Below are 18,162 nucleotides of genomic sequence, written 5' to 3'. Positions count from 1 at the left end.
CCCCCCCCCAACATTACAACCCACCACCCACATACCCCTAATCTAACCCAAACCCCCCTTAAATAAACCTAACACTAAGCCCCTGAAGATCTTCCTACCTTGTCTTCACCATCCAGGTATCACCGATCCGTCCTGGCTCCAACATCTTCATCCAACCCAAGCGGGGGTTGGCGATCCATCATCCGGTGCTGAAGAGGTCCAGAAGAGGCTCCAAAGTCTTCCTCCTATCCGGCAAGAAGAGGACATCCGGACCGGCAAACATCTTCTCCAAGCGGCATCTTCGATCTTCTTCCATCCGGTGCGGAGCGGGTCCATCTTGAAGCAGGCGACGCGGATCCATCCTCTTCTTCCGTTGTCTCCCGACTAATGACGGTTCCTTTAAGGGACGTCATCCAAGATGGCGTCCCTCGAATTCCGATTGGCTGATAGGATTCTATCAGCCAATCGGAATTAAGGTAGGAATTTTCTGATTGGCTGATGGAATCAGCCAATCAGAATCAAGTTCAATCCGATTGGCTGATCCAATCAGCCAATCAGATTGAGCTTGCATTCTATTGGCTGTTCCGATCAGCCAATAGAATGCGAGCTCAATCTGATTGGCTGATTGGATCAGCCAATCGGATTGAACTTGATTCTGATTGGCTGATTCCATCAGCCAATCAGAAAATTCCTACCTTAATTCCGATTGGCTGATAGAATCCTATCAGCCAATCGGAATTCGAGGGACGCCATCTTGGATGACGTCCCTTAAAGGAACCGTCATTAGTCGGGAGACAACGGAAGAAGAGGATGGATCCGCGTCGCCTGCTTCAAGATGGACCCGCTCCGCACCGGATGGAAGAAGATCGAAGATGCCGCTTGGAGAAGATGTTTGCCGGTCCGGATGTCCTCTTCTTGCCGGATAGGAGGAAGACTTTGGAGCCTCTTCTGGACCTCTTCAGCACCGGATGATGGATCGCCAACCCCCGCTTGGGTTGGATGAAGATGTTGGAGCCAGGACGGATCGGTGATACCTGGATGGTGAAGACAAGGTAGGAAGATCTTCAGGGGCTTAGTGTTAGGTTTATTTAAGGGGGGTTTGGGTTAGATTAGGGGTATGTGGGTGGTGGGTTGTAATGTTGGGGGGGGGGGTATTGTATTTATTCTTTTACAGGCAAAAGAGCTGAAATTCTTGGGGCATGCCCCGCAAAGGGCCCTGTTCAGGGCTGGTAAGGTAAAAGAGCTTGTAACTTTTTTAATTTAGGATAGGGTAGGGAATTTTTTATTTTGGGGGGCTTTGTTATTTTATTAGGGGGCTTAGAGTAGGTGTAATTAGTTTAAAATTGTTGTAATATTTTTCTTATGTTTGTAAATATTTTTTTATTTTTTGTAACTTAGTTCTTTTTTATTTTTTGTACTTTAGCTAGTTTATTTAATTGTATTTATTTGTAGGAATTGTGTTTAATTAATTTATTGATAGTGTAGTGTTAGGTTAATTGTAGGTAATTGTAGGTAGTTTATTTAATTATTTTATTGATAGGGTAGTGTTAGGTTTAATTATATCTTAGGTTAGGATTTATTTTACAGGTAAATTTGTTATTATTTTAACTAGGTAACTATTAAATAGTTCTTAACTATTTAATAGCTATTGTACCTAGTTAAAATAAATACAAAGTTGCCTGTAAAATAAATATTAATCCTAAAATAGCTATAATATAATTATAATTTATATTGTAGCTATATTAGGATTTATTTTACAGGTAAGTATTTAGCTTTAAATAGGAATCATTTATTTAATAAGAGTTAATTTATTTCGTTAGATGCAAATTATATTTAAGTTAGGGGGGTGTTAGTGTTAGGGTTAGACTTAGCTTTAGGGGTTAATCCATTTATTAGAATAGCGGTGAGCTCCGGTCGTCAGATTAGGGGTTAATAATGGAAGTTAGGTGTCGGCGATGTTAGGGAGGGCAGATTAGGGGGTTAATACTATTTATTATAGGGTTAGTGAGGCGGGTTAGGGGTTAATAACTTTATTATAGTAGCGCTCAGGTCCGCTCGGCAGATTAGGGGTTAATAAGTGTAGGCAGGTGTCGGCGACGTTGAGGGGGGCAGATTAGGGGTTAATAAATATAATATAGGGGTCGGCGATGTTAGGGCAGCAGATTAGGGGTACATAGGGATAACGTAGGTATGCGGCGGTTTACGGAGCGGCAGATTAGGGGTTAAAAAAAATATGCAGGGGTCAGCGATAGCGGGGGCGGCAGATTAGGGGTTAATAAGTGTAAGGTTAGGGGTGTTTAGACTCGGGGTACATGTTAGGGTGTTAGGTGCAGACGTAGGAAGTGTTTCCCCATAGGAAACAATGGGGCTGCGTTAGGAGCTGAACGTTGCTTTTTTGCAGGTGTTAGGTTTTTTTTCAGCTCAAACAGCCCCATTGTTTCCTATGGGAGAATCGTGCACGAGCACGTTTTTGAGGCTGGCCGCGTCCGTAAGCAACTCTGGTATCGAGAGTTGCATTTGCGGTACAAATGCTCTACGCTCCTTTTTTGGAGCCTAACGCATCATTTGTTTGAACTCTCGATACCAGAGTTAAATTTATGGTGCGGCCAGAAAAAAGCCCGCGGAGCGTTAACAGCCCTTTTACCGCCGAACTCCAAATCTAGGCCTTAGGTTTTTTTATTTTATTTCACAGCTAAGTTTATATTTATTTTAACTAGGTAGACTAGTTATCAAATAGTTATTAACTATTTACTAACTACCTAGTTAAAATAAATACAAATTTACCTGTAAAATAAAACATAACCTGAGTTACACTAACACCTAACATTACAATAAAATTAAATAAATTAAATTAATCAAAATGCCTATAAATACACCCCTCACCACACCCACAATTCAGTTTTACAAACTTTTCCTCCTTTGGAGGGGGTGAAGTATGTTTGTGTTAGATTTCTACGTTGATATGCGCTTCTCAGCATTTTGAAGCCTGATTCCTCTCAGAGTACAGTGAATGTCAGAGGGATGTGAAGGGAGTATTACCTATTGAATGCAATGGTTTTCCTTGTGAGAAATCTATTTCATAGGTTCTCTGTTATCGGTCGTAGAGATTCATCTCCTACCTTCCTTTTTCAGATCGACGATATACTTTCATATTCCATTACCTCTACTGATAACTGTTTCATTACTGGTTTGGCTATCTGCTATATGTGGATGGGTGTCTTTCGGTAAGTATGTTTTCATTATTTAAGACACTCTCAGCTATGGTTTGGCACTTTATGTATTAATATAAAGTTCTAAATATATGCATTGTACTTATATTTGCCATGAGTCAGGTTTATGTATATTTCCTTTTGCAGACTATTCAGTTTCATATTTGGGAAAAAACATATTTAGGAAAATATTTTTCTTACCTGGGGTTTAGTCTTTTTTTCAAATTGACTGTTTTCTCATTAAATTTTCGTGGCAAAATTAGGCTCGCGAGGCACAAAATGCTGATGTTTATTGCGTCATTCTTGGTGCAATAATTTTTTTGTCGCAAAGGTACAGTACGTCCGGTGACGCAAGTTCGTCATTTCCAGATGTTGTTGGTGCCAAAAAATTTCATTTTGCGTTGTGTGTCATACTTGGTGCTAAATAATTTCATTATTTAAAACCCCATTCCTATGTGCCTCTTGCCTTGTTCTATGTCAGAGGGCTAGGCTGTTTTCATTTTTTTCCCATTCCTGAAACTGCCATATAAGGAAATTGATAATTTTGCTTTATATGTTGTTTTTTCTATTACATTTGCAAGATGTCTCAATCTGATCCTGTCTCAGAAACCACTGTTGGATTCCTGCTGCCTGATAACAGTTCTACCAAAGATAAGTGAATCTGTTGTAAATTAGTTGAGATTATATCTCCATCCGTAGTATGTAACAGTTGTCATGATAAACTTTTACATGCAGAGAATGTATCCATCAGTGATAGTACAATGCCTGTTGTTCCTTCAACATCTAATGTACATGATATCCTTGTGAATCTAAAAGATTTTATTGCTGATGTGATTCAGAAGGCTTTGTCTGCTATCCCGCCTTCTAATAAACATAAAAGGTCTTTTAAAACTTCTCATAAAGTTGATGAAATTTCAAATGACTGACAACATACTGAATTATCCTCCTCTGATGAGGATCTATCTGATTCAGAAGATCCTACCTCAGATATTGACACTGACAAATCTACTTATTTATTTAAAATGGAGTATATTGTCATGGATTTCCTTATTCCTTTCTGTCCCTTTAATTTTACCTGTGCTCACACCTAGCAAGGTTATTTAAAGCCTGGACACGCCTCCCTCCCTGCTTCAGTATTGTTTCCAGTTTAGCATACAGCTTCACAGACCTGCTGCAGGGATTTACCTCTCTCTGTTCAAGTCTAACTATCTGAAGGTATTTAAACCTTTTCTAATACGGAGCCTACTTGAGAAACTGAAAGAGACTTATATGCTAAGTCTGAACATTTCCTAATTTGGATTAACAAACACCGCTGCTGCATTATTTTTCCTGCTTAATTGCCTCTGGCAGATCAAGTGTTTTCCAAACCGCAACTGCAGTCTCATCCGATATAAGTTGTGAACTTTATAACTTTGTACAGACGCTTAACTTACATTGGACCACACTCACAGGATACCTCCTCATATTCCTATTCACACGCTTCAGGAGTAGCGTGATAAACTTCAGACTGAACTTTTGTGAGTAACACTACAGCACAGCACTTAATACCTGCTCCACCCATCTGCCTGTCAGCTCTCACAAACAGCACAGCTATCAGCGTGTATCACACTTCAATTGACTAACAGCCTGCTGCATCTGTACTGACCTAACGCTCCTCCTGTGTGCTCAGTGATTATCAGGAAAAGTGTATCCCATCCACGGTGCATTTGTTTAATAACTGCTGTGCAACCTGATTCAGAAATACTGATCAGGAATTTAAATCAAATAGTAACTTTCAACTGCCATACAGACAGATACATTGTAACTTCCTCATTGTATCATAAAGTAAGGCATACAATCATATATTTCCCGCAGTTGAGATCCACAACCACAACCAGCTCGTTACATAATACTGAAGCCTATAAAAATGGATCCAGCGGAATTACCTAAAATTGTTTACACTCTCTCCCAGAGGGTGGATCAGCTAAGTCATGGCCTTAGAGAATTACAAGTTCAAAATGAGACACTCAACAATATAATAAAAGACTCAATGAATAAATCAGCCACACCAGAGGCTACCCCAGAACCCCAAGTCTCTATGCCTGACAAATTCCATGGAGACAGGGCTATGTTCTCTCAGTTCAAAAACTCTTGTTATCTTCTTTTCAGTCTAAAACCTAAAACCTACGCAACTGAACGAGTTAAGGTTTTAACGGTCATTTCTTTTCTGCGAGGTGAACCCCGCAAGTGGGCTGACTCATTCTTTGAACAAGATCAGCCTATTTTAACATCACTGGAAGACTTCTTCAAGGAAATGGCAATTCTTTATCAAGATATTAACACTCAGCTTACTGCAGAGACTAAAATGAGGTCTCTTAAACAAGGGAAAAAGCAGGTGGAGGAATATTTAACTGAGTTCAAGCAATACAGTAAAGATACTGAGTGGAGCGATATTGCCCTTAGGAATCAGTACCGTCTAGGTCTAAATGATGCCCTTAAAGATGAACTCGCTCGCATTGAGCTTCCTAGGTCCTTGGAAGGACTAATCACACTAAGCATTCAGATTGATAGAAGGTTGAGAGAACGCAAATCAGAAAAACAAGGTATGGATACTATCACAAGACCCTCTACTACTTACCAAAAACCTACAGTCACTCAAACCTCAGAACCTATGGATTTGGGATTCACTAGAGGCCCTTTACAACCAGAAGAAAGGAATCGCAGACGCATAAACAACCTCTGCATGTATTGTGCTTCAAATGCACATACTGTAAGAGAGTGTCCTATCTTACAAAGGCAGAAGAAACGTAAGTCCTTCAGAAAAACCACATGCTTAACCACTAATGTTAACCAAGTTGCTTACTGCTCTTTATCTCTTACCTTACAGTGGGATCTACACCAGCAAATCAGTGAAGCCATCATCGACTCTGGGGCACATTCTTCCTATATTGATTCTGTTTTTGTCACTATAAATAAAATACCCACTGTGTTGAAAGCAAGACCTGTGTCCATTAGAGTTATTGATGGTAATACAATTAGTTCCGGTCCTATTACACACCAAACCATTCCCATCAAGGCTTCCACGTCAAGTGCACACACTGAATTCATATCCTTTGATGTGATAAATTCTCCCATGTTTCCCCTGGTGCTTGGTCTACAATGGTTACAGACGCATCAACCCACCATACATTGGGATCGCCTCGAAGTCGAATTCCTCTCAGATTATTGCAAGAACACCTGTTTTCATCACTCCTTGATCTGTTCTATAAATCCTACTGGAAGAATTATTCCTTCTGACTATCAAGATTTTCAAGATGTATTCAGTGAAAAGGAAGCAGAGTCCCTTCCTCCACATCGCCCGTACGACTGTCCTATTCAACTACTTCCAGGAGCTTCCATTCCTTACGGGCACATACACCCTCTATCACAGCCTGAACTAGATCACCTCAAAACTTACCTTTCAGAGAATTTAAGGAAAGGGTTTATACAACCCTCTTCTTCCCCTGCTGGGGCCGGCATTTTCTTCGTCAGAAATAAGGACAACTCCCTACGCCCTATAATTGATTATAGGGAACTTAATAAACGGACTGTCAAGAACCGCTATCCCTTACCTCTAATTCCCGAACTCATCGAACGTCTCAGTCAAGCCACCATATACACTAAATTAGACCTACGTGGAGCCTATAATCTCGTCAGGATCCGAAAAGGAGACGAGTGGCTCACCGCCTTCAGAACAAGATATGGGCTCTACGAGTATAAGGGGATGCCTTTCGGGCTCTGTAATGCCCCGGCAACGTTCCAATATCTAATAAACGATATATTCTGTGATCTCCTTGACATCTGTGTAGTTGTATATTTGGACGACATTCTGATATACTCTACTAACATCATTGAACATATAAAACACGTCCGTTGGGTGCTCTCTCGCCTTAGACAACACCGACTTTTTGCCAAATTGGAAAAATGCATCTTCCACACCTCTGTTATTACATTCCTGGGTTATACTATCACTCCCACAGGAATTCAGATGGATGATTCAAAAGTGCAAACTATTAAAAACTGGCCCATACCTTCCTCCAAAAAGGACCTGCAAAAATTCCTTGGTTTCTCCAATTACTATAGGAAATTCATCAAGAATTATTCCTCTCTTACTAAGCCTTTAACTTCTCTTACAAGTGTCAAAACTACATTCCACTGGACACCTCAAACACAGGCTATTTTCGAACACCTTAAGGATGTTTTCACTAAAGCACCGATTCTTAAGTTTCCAGACCCTGATGCCCATTATGTACTTGAAGTTGACGCCTCCAACTACGCTCTAGGGTCCATTCTGTCTCAACGTAAAACTCCAGAAGATCCACTCCACCCTGTTGCCTTCTTTTCACGAGTAATGACACCAGCCGAATATAACTACCCTGTAGGCGAAAAGGAGTTGTTAGTGATCAAGGTCTCATTAGAACACTGGAGACATCTCCTAGAGGGCAGTAAATTTCCGATACTAATATATACGGACCACAAAAATCTGGAATACCTTCTGACTAACCGTACCTTATCCTCTAGACAGCTAAGATGGAGTTTATTCCTATCTAGGTTTGATTTCCATATAACCTACAGACCAGGGAGTAAGAACGGGAAAGCGGATGCCTTGTCCAGAAAAGATACCAATCCTCATCATTCCGATACTCCTGGTACAGTCATTCCAGCTGAGCAATTCATTACACTATCTCCTACTTATCCTGAAGTCCTTAAACTCCTACAACAGAAAGATACTTCCATCCCTAAGCTTAAACTCACACTGGGACAAGATGGTCTCTATTACCACCAAGGACGTCTTTATGTACCACCTTCCCTTCGAGACAATTTGTTAAAAGAACATCATGACTCACCGATGGCAGGACATCTTGGAATCCACAAAACCTATGATCTTCTTTCACGTACGTACTGGTGGCCTGCTATCAGAACTTCTGTGCAAAGATATGTTCAATCTTGCCACATATGTACAGTTTCCAAGACTGAAAAAAGACCTCCTTTCGGATTACTCTTACCATTACAGATACCTGACCGACCGTGGCAAACCATAGGAATGGATTTCATCGTCGAACTTCCATTGTCACTTGGTTACAATACCATACTTGTTGTTGTTGATCATCTTACCAAGATGGCCCATTTCCTCCCATATCATAAGCTCCCAACTTCATCAGAACTTGCAGTTCTTTTCTTGAATAACATTGTCAAATTACACGGTCTCCCAGATTCCATTGTAACTGATAGAGGTAGTCAATTCACCTCTCATTTCTGGAAAAAATTATGTGACACTATGCAAGTAGAACTACGATTCTCCTCCTCATTTCACCCCCAATCAAATGGCCAAACAGAGAGAATAAATCAATGGCTCGAACAGTATATTCGTTCTTATTGTTCCAACCACCAAGACCAGTGGGCTAATACCCTTGCTATGGCTGAATATGCATACAACAATTCTACAAGTTCCACTACTTCCAAGACACCATTTTTTGCGAATTATGCTTTTCACCCTTCCTTCCAACTTCACCCTCGGACAGATTCAAACTGTCCCAAGGTTGATGACCTCACTAAGGATCTCCAGGATCTTTTCATAGAACTCAAGAGGCATATAGCTGATGCTCAGGCTCATCAGAGACGTTACTACAACCTCCGAAGACGTCAACCACCTTCCTATAAAATAGGTGATCTGGTCTGGCTGTCGACCAAGAATATAAAACTGAAAACCCCCAGCAAGAAACTTAGTGCTGTCTTCATTGGTCCTTATCCTATCACAAAGGTTGTGAACCAAAATGCTGTTACCTTGGATCTGCCTTCTACCTTTCGACTTCATCCCACCTTCCACGTCTCTTTGTTAAAACCTCATTGCGAAACTAGACAGGTGGCCAGCCAGATTCCTCCTCTCATCTTACAGGATTCGGACACGGAATACGAAGTTGATGCCATCCTGGACTCCCGTATTTACCGTGGAACTCTTCAATACTTAATCCGTTGGAAGGGATTCTCTGAGGAGAATGACTCTTGGGAACCTTCCTCGAATCTTCATGCTCCCAAATTGGTATCCCTGTTTCACAGGAGGAATCCAGAACGACCTAGATTCGTAGCTGCGGGGCACCTACCCTGAGGTGGGGGGTATGTCATGGATTTCCTTATTCCTTTCTGTCCCTTTAATTTTACCTGTGCTCACACCTAGCAAGGTTATTTAAAGCCTGGACACGCCTCCCTCCCTGCTTCAGTATTGTTTCCAGTTTAGCATACAGCTTCACAGACCTGCTGCAGGGATTTACCTCTCTCTGTTCAAGTCTAACTATCTGAAGGTATTTAAACCTTTTCTAATACGGAGCCTACTTGAGAAACTGAAAGAGACTTATATGCTAAGTCTGAACATTTCCTAATTTGGATTAACAAACACCGCTGCTGCATTATTTTTCCTGCTTAATTGCCTCTGGCAGATCAAGTGTTTTCCAAACCGCAACTGCAGTCTCATCCGATATAAGTTGTGAACTTTATAACTTTGTACAGACGCTTAACTTACATTGGACCACACTCACAGGATACCTCCTCATATTCCTATTCACACGCTTCAGGAGTAGCGTGATAAACTTCAGACTGAACTTTTGTGAGTAACACTACAGCACAGCACTTAATACCTGCTCCACCCATCTGCCTGTCAGCTCTCACAAACAGCACAGCTATCAGCGTGTATCACACTTCAATTGACTAACAGCCTGCTGCATCTGTACTGACCTAACGCTCCTCCTGGGTGGTCAGTGATTATCAGGAAAAGTGTATCCCATCCACGGTGCGTTTGTTTAATAACTGCTGTGCAACCTGATTCAGAAATACTGATCAGGAATTTAAATCAAATAGTAACTTTCAACTGCCATACAGACAGATACATTGTAACTTCCTCATTGTATCATAAAGTAAGGCATACAATCATATATTTCCCGCAGTTGAGATCCACAACCACAACCAGCTCGTTACATATATATTCGTTCCTTGTTAAAAGAGGTGTTGATTACATTGGATATTGAGGAAACTAGTCCTCTTGATATTAAAACTAGTAAACGTTTAAGGAATGGAATAGGCCTGGTACTTCTTTTATCCCTTCTTCAAGGTTTAAAAAATTGTATCCTTTGCCAACAGTTAGTTTGGAGTTTTGGGAAAAGATCCCCAGAGTTGATGGGGCTATTTCTACTCTTGGCAAACATACTACTATTCCTATGGAAGATAGTGCTTCCTTTAAGGACCCTTTAGATAGGAAACTTGAATCTTATCTAAGGAAAGCTTATTTATATTCTGGCTATCTTCTCAGGCCTGCCATTTCTATGTGTCAGGGTGCCAGGAATCAGACTGAGACAAGAAGTGCAAAAATAATTACACCTTTATTAATAACAAAAATAATAAAAAGTCCATAAGTCAAATAACAAGCCAGGAGTCAAAACTAGAGCTGTAGTCAGATGAGCCGAGTTAGGAGCCAAAGCGAGTAGTCAGATGAGCCGGAATTAGGAACAAGGAGAACAGAAAAATCAGGAACAAGCCAGGGATCAGGAACCAGAAGAGACGTCAGACTAGCCAGGTAATACACAGGAACTCACAAACAGGTCTGAGACAACGTAAGGGTAAAGCATACTGAACAGAGGCCCTTTAAATAATAAGTGATGACATCACAATTCTGAGACTGCAACCTGTCTCACACGGATGATTTACAACAGTCTGACCATAAGAGGGCGTGCAGGAAATGAGCAGCATCACACACTCTGAACCAGATTCAGCAAGAAAGGTTAGTAAAATGGCTTCCAGCAGCACATAGCAAACAAAGCAGGGAAAAAACCCTGACATTACCCTCCCCTCAACGACCCCTCCCCCGCGGGAGGACAAAACGCTTATTGGGGAAATGGGCATGGAAGGCACGGAGGAGGGCAGAAGCATGAACATTAGAGGAGGGAACCCATGAACGCTCCTCCGGATCGTAACCCCTCCAGTGAACCAAATACTGTACGCGACCCCTGGACATACGAGAGCCAATAATGCTGCTGACCTCATATTCTTCATGGTTGTCAACAAAGATAAGACAGGGACGAGGCAACACAGTGGTAAACCAATTACAAACCAATGGTTTCAAGAGGGAGACATGAAAAACATTGGAGATGCGAGTTGCAGGAGGAAAGTCAAGAGCATAGGCCACAGGATTGACCCGTCAGAGTATACGAAAAGGACCAACATAACGGGGAGCCAGTTTATTGGAAGGCACACGAAGGTTCAAGTTGCGGGAGGACAGCCAAACCATCTCACCAACCTGGTAGGAAGGCGCGGGCAGACGCCTACGATTAGCCTGGAACTTTTGGCGCTGCATAGAACGATGAAGGCAATCCTGAATCTGCACCCACGTGTAATGGAGTTGCTGGAGATGCTCCTCCAAAGCCGGAATTCCCTGAGACATGAATGAATCGGGCAACAAGGATGGTTGAAACCCATAATTCGCCATTAATTAGGTTTAACTGGGCGGAAGCATTAATAGCACTATTACGAGCGAACTCTGCCCAAGGTAACAGTTCAGACCAATTATTGTGGTGATATGAGACATAGCAACGGAGGAACTGTTCCAGAGCTTGATTAGACCGTTCCACAGCCCCATTGAATTGAGGGTGAAATGCAGAGGAGAAGGAAAGTTGGATCCCCATTTGAGCACAAAAGGAACGCCAAAATCTGGAGACAAACTGGCTACCCCGGTCCGACACTATCTCCTTGGTAACCCATGTAAATGGAAGACCTACTGGGCAAAAATTGAAGCAAGCTCCTGAGCAGTAGGCAACTTCTTCAAGGGTAATGCAATGTGACATTTTAGAAAAACGGTCAACCACCATTAGGATAACAGTATTGCCATTGGAAACAGGGAGCTCGACAAGGAAGTCCATGGAAAGATGTGTCCAAGGACGCTCACCATAAGCAATAGGTTGAAGAAGAACAACAGGTATACGTTGAGGAATCTTATTCTGTGCACAGACTGAGCAGGAGGCAACATATGCAGCAACATCCGAACGAAGACCTGGCAACCAGAATTGTCGAGTGACAGACCAAATCATTTGGTTCTTGCCTGGGTGACCTGCGGCTTTAGGATAGTGGTAAGTGTGCAATAGTTTAGTTTGAAGATTCTCAGGTACAAAGCACTTACCACTAGGTTTCTCAGGAGGTGTTCATGACTCTGTCTCTAACAGACAAGAGACAATTAAGATTGATCTCAGCTTGTCGGAACCTTCAGTCTCAATCATTCCCTTCAGTAGCTATATGCATGGAAGTTTTAGGTCTCAAGACTGCAGCATCGGACGCGATCCCCTTTGCTCGTTTTCATATGAGACCTCTCCAGCTTTGTATGCTGAATCAATGGTGCAGGGATTATACAAATCTATGACAATTAATATCCTTAAATCCAAATGTTCGACTCTCTCTGACTTGGTGGTTAGATCACCATCCTATAGTTCAAGGGGCCTCTTTTGTTCGTCCAACCTGGACTGTGATCACAACAGATGCAAGTCTTTCAGGTTGGGGAGCTGTCTGGGGATCTCTGACAGCACAAGGGGTTTGGAAATCTCAAGAGGTGAGGTTACCAATCAATATTTTAGAACTCCGTGCTATTTTTGGCCTCTGTTGAAGAGAGAACCGTTCATTTGTTTTCAGACAGACAATATCACAGCTGTGGCATATTTCAATCATCAGGGTGGGACTCACAGTCCCCAAGCTATGAAAGAAGTATCTTGGATACTTTCCTTGGCGGAATCAAGCTCCTGTCTAATTTCTGCAGCTCATATCCCAGGTGTAGACAGATGGGAAGCGGATTATCTCAGCCGTCAGACTTTAAATTCAGGGGAGTGGTCGCTCCATCCAGATGTGTTTTTTAAGGTTGTTCAGATGTGGGGTCTTCCAGAAATAGATCTTATGGCTTCCCATCTAAACAAGAAACTTCCCAGGTACCTGTCCAGGTCCAGGGATCCTCAGGCAGAGATATATTCCCGCCTCTAGTTCTTCTTCCAAGAGTGAAGATCATCATGGAACAATCGTTTGTGTTGCTGGTAGTTCCAGCATGGCCTCACAGGTTTTGGTATGTGGATCTTGTTCGGATGTCCAGTTGCCAACCTTGGCCACTTCCTTTAAGACCAGACCTTCTGTCTCAAGGTCCGTTTTTCCATCAGGATCTCAAATCATTAAATTTGAAGGTATGGAAATTGAATGCCTAGTGCTTAGTCATAGAGGTTTCTCTGACTCAGTGATTAATACTATGTTACAGGCTCGAAAATCTGTTTCTAGGAAGATTTATTTTCGAGTTTGGAAGTCTTATATTTCATGATGTTCTTCTCATAAATTCTCCTGGCATTCTTTCAGAATTCCTAGAATTTTACAGTTTCTTCAGGATGGTTTGGATAAAGGTTTGTCTGCAAGTTCCTTGAAGGGACAAATCTCTGCTCTTTCTGTTTTATTTCACAGAAAGATTGCTAAGCTTCCTGATATTCACTGTTTTGTACAGGCTTTGGTCCGTATCAAGCCTGTCATTAAATCAATCTCTCCTCCTTGGAGTCTTAATTTGGTTTTGAAGGCTTTATAGGCTCCTCCTTTTGAGCCTTTGCATTCTTTGGACATTAAACTACTTTCTTGGAAAGTGTTGTTCCTTTTGGCAATCTCTTCTGCTAGAAGAGTTTACGATTTATCTGCTCTTTCTTGTAAATCTCCTTTTCTCATTTTCCATCAGGTTAAGGCAGTTTTGCGGACTTCATTTACATTTCTACCTAAGGTTGTGAATTTTAACAACATTAATAGAGAAATTGTTGTTCCTTCTTTGTGTCCTAATCCTAAGAATTCTTTAAAGAGATCCTTACATTATTTGGATGTTGTAAGAGCTTTGAAATATTATGTTGAAGCTACTAAAGATTTCAGGAAGACTTCTAGTCTATTTGTTGTCTTTTCTAATTCTAGGAAAGATCAGAAGGCTTCTGTCATTTCCTTGGCATCTTGGTTAATGCTTTTGATTCATCAGTCTTATTTGGAGTCGGGTTAGGCCCCGCCTCAGAGAATTACAGCTCATTCTACTAGATCAGTCTCCACTTCGTGGGCTTTTAAGATCGAAGCTTCAGTTGATCAGATTTGCAAAGCAGCAACTTGGTCTTCTTTGCATACATTTACTAAATTCTACCGTTTTGATGTATTTGCTTCATCGGAAGCAGTTTTTGGTAGAAAAGTTCTTCAGGCAGCAGTTTCAGTTTGATTCCTCTGCTTATGTTTACGTTTTTTCTTTTCATTTATGAGAATATACTTATATTTTGGATTGTGGATTAATTTTTTCAGTGGAAATGGCTGTTATTATTTTTATCCCTCCCTCTCTAGTGACTCTTCTGTGGAGTTCCACATCTTGGGTATTACTATCCCATACGTCACTAGCTCATGGACTCGCCAATTACATTAAAGAAAACATTATTTATGTAAGAACTTACCTGATAAATTAATTTCTTTCATATTGGCAAGAGTCCATGAGACCCACCCTATTTATGGTGGTTATGATTTTTTGTATAAAGCACAATTATTTCCAAATTCCTTTTTTTGATGCTATTTACTCCTTTCTTTATCACCCCACTGCTTGGCTATTCGTTAAACTGAATTGTGGGTGTGGTGAGGGGTGTATTTATAGGCATTTTGAGGTTTGGGAAACTTTGCCCCTCCTGGTAGGATTGTATATCCCATACGTCAATAGCTCATGGACTCTTGCCAATATGAAAGAAATTAATTTATCAGGTAAGTTCTTACATACATTATGTTTTATCTAAATTACAAAAAATAATAAACACTAAATTACACAAAATAAAAAAAGAAATTATCAAAAATAAAAACGAATTATTCCTAATATAATAGCCCTATCAAAATAAAAAAGCCCCCCCAAAATAAAAAAAACCCTAGCCTACACTAAACTGCCAATAGCCCTTAAAAGGGCCTTTTGCGGGGCATTGCCCCAAATAAATCAGCTCTTTTACCTGTAAAACCCTTAAAGAGACACTGAACCCAATTTTTTTCTTTCATGATTCAGATAGAAAATGCAATTTTAAGTAACTTTTTAATTTACTTCTATTATCAAATTTTCTTCGTTCTTTTGCTATCTTTATTTGAAAAAGAAGACATCTAAGCTAAGGAGCCAGCAAATTTTTGGTTTAGAACCATGGACAGCAATTTTTTATTGGTGCTGTCCAATCAGCAAGGACAACCCAAAAATGGGCCTGCATCTAAACTTACATTCTTGCTTTTCAAATAAACATTCCAAGAGAATGAAGAAAATTTCATAATAGGAGTAAATTAGAAAGTTGCTTAAAATTGCATGATCTATCTGAATCACAAAAGAAAAAATGTGGGTTCAGTGTCCCTTTAATAAAACCTAACACTAACTAACTGTAAGTGGATCTTTGGGGGTTAGTGTTAGGTTTTATTAAGGGTTTATTGGGTGGGTTTTATTTTTAGATTAGGGTTTTGGGCACAGAAAAAGAGCTAAAATGCCCTTTTAAGGGCAATGCCCATCCAAATGCCCTTTTCAGGGCAATGGGGAGCTTAGGTTTTTTAGATAGGATTTTATTTGGGGGGTTTGGTTGTGTGGGTGGTGGGTTTTACTGTTGGGGGGTTGTTTGTATTTTTTTTACAGGTAAAAGAGCTGATTTCTTTGGGGCAATGCCCCGCAAAGGCCCTTTTAAGGGCTATTGGCAGTTTAGTTTAGGCTAGGGTTTTTTTTATTTTGGGGGGCTTTTTTATTTTGATAGGGCTATTAGATTAGGTGTAATTATTTTAAATATTTGATCATTTCTTTTTTATTTTGTGTAATTTAGTGTTTTGTTTTTTTTGTAATTTAGTTAATTGTATTTAATTAATGTTATTTAGTTAATTTAAGTGTAATGTTTTGCGCCTTTAAGAAATAAAAGCGCAACAATTTTTCCCAAACTGCACTAAAAACGTTTAAAAACGCTAAACGATTATATAGAACACTTTAATTTGTCCAAAAATTATTGCACCTTATAAGCAAAGATGAAATTACCCTTTAAGAGACATTTTAATGCAAAAATATATTTTTTAACAATGAAAATGACCCCTGCACCTCACCACAGCTCTGCTGTGGCGCCTACCTGCCCTCAGGGTACTGAAAACTGACTCGACAACGATCCGGTGACTGGAAAACAACTTTAGGCCCCACCGGAGCTAAAGCCTGCTGCCTTCTTAGAGAGAGAAAACTGCGCGTCTGAGCGTGCGAAATAGGCCCCGACCATCCTATCCGGGCAGAAGAAGTCCTCCAGACGGGCAGAAATCTTCATCCAGGCGGCATCTTCTATCTTCATCCATCCGGAGTGGAGCGGGTCCATCTTCAAGATATCCGACGCGGAGCATCCTCTTCTTCCGACGACTAACACTAAATGACGGTACCTTTAAGTGACGTCATCTAAGATGGCGTCCCTTCGATTCCGATTGGCTGATAGAATTCTATCAGCCAATTGGAATTAAGGTAGAAAAAATCCTATTGGCTGATGCAATCAGCCAATAGGATTGAAGTTAAATCCTATTGGCTGATCCAATCAGCCAATAGAATGCGAGCTCAATCCTATTGGCTGATTGGATCAGCCAATAGGATTGAAGTTCAATCCTATTGGCTGATTGCATCAGCCAATAAGATTTTTTCTACCTTAATTCCGATTGGCTGATAGAATTCTATCAGCCAATCGGAATTGAAGGGACGCCATCTTGGATGACGTCACTTAAAGGTACCGTCATTTAGTGTTAGTCGTCAGAAGAAGAGAATGCTCCGCGTCGGATGTCTTGAAGATGGACCTGCTCCGGATGGATGAAGATAGAAGGTGCCGCCTGGATGAAGACTTCGGACCGTCTGGAGGACTTCTTCTGCCCGGATAGGATGAAGACTTCGGATCGTCTGGAGGACCACTTCTGCCCGGTTGGGTGAAGACGTCTCAAGGTAGGGTGATCTTCAAGGGGGTAGTGTTAGGTTTTATTAAGGGGGATTGGGTGGGTTTTAGAGTAGATTGGGTGTGTGGGTGGTGGGTTGTAATGTTGGGGGGGTATTGTCTTTTTTTTTACAGGTAATAGAGCTGATTACTTTGGGGCAATGCCCCGCAAAAAGGCCTTTTAAGGGCTATTTGTAATTTAGTATAGGGTAGGTATTTTTATTATTTTGGGGGGCTTTTTTATTTTATTAGGGTGATTAGATTAGGTGTAATTAGTTTTAAATTTTTTTAATTATTTTATTATTTTCTGTAATTTAGTGGGGGGGGGGGTTCTCGTAATTTAGTTTATTTAATTTAATTGTAATTAGTTGTAGTTAATTTAGGTAATTTATTTAATGATAGTGTAGTGTTAGGTGTAATTGTAACTTAGGTTAGGATTTATTTTACAGGTATATTTGTATTTATTTTAACTTGGAAGTTATTAAATAGTTAATAACTATTTAATAACTATTGTACCTAGTTAAAATAAATACAAAGTTGCCTGTAAAATAAAAATAAACTCTAAGCTAGCTGCAATGTAACAGTTATATTGTAGCTATTTTAGGGTTTATTTTATCGGTAAGTATTTAGTTTTAAATAGGAATAATTTATTTAATAATAATAATTTTATTTAGATTTATTTAAATAATATTTAAGTTGGGGGGGTTTAGAGTTATGGTTAGACTTAGGTTTAGGGGTTAATAACTTTATTATAGTGGCGGTGACGCTGGGGGTGGCAGATTAGGGGTTAATAATTTAGGTAGGTTGCGACGACATTGGGGAAGGCAGAATAGGGGTTAATAAGTATAATGTAGGTGTCGGCGATGTTGGGGGCAACAGATTAGGGGTTCATAAGTATAATGTAGGTGGCGTCAGTGTCCGGAGCGGCAGATTAGGGGTTAATAATATAATGTAGGATGCGGCGATGTCGGGGGCGGCAGATTATGGGTTAATAA

At 40.5% G+C, this 18,162-nt stretch overlaps 1 long non-coding RNA gene across 1 annotated transcript; it reads left to right on the top strand.

The window, feature by feature from the left end:
* The first annotated feature begins 5,653 nt into the window (after nucleotides 1-5,653).
* LOC128638511 (uncharacterized) lies at nucleotides 5,654-6,166 on the top strand. The gene is made up of 2 exons (XR_008399103.1): nucleotides 5,654-5,974; nucleotides 6,055-6,166. It is a non-coding gene; the product is annotated as an uncharacterized LOC128638511 (long non-coding RNA).
* Nucleotides 6,167-18,162: the final 11,996 nt, after the last annotated feature.

The sequence above is a fragment of the Bombina bombina genome, chromosome 8, assembly GCF_027579735.1.
Source record: "Bombina bombina isolate aBomBom1 chromosome 8, aBomBom1.pri, whole genome shotgun sequence".
Lineage (NCBI taxonomy): Eukaryota > Metazoa > Chordata > Amphibia > Anura > Bombinatoridae > Bombina > Bombina bombina.
This window is presented reverse-complemented; position numbering and strand designations above follow the sequence as displayed.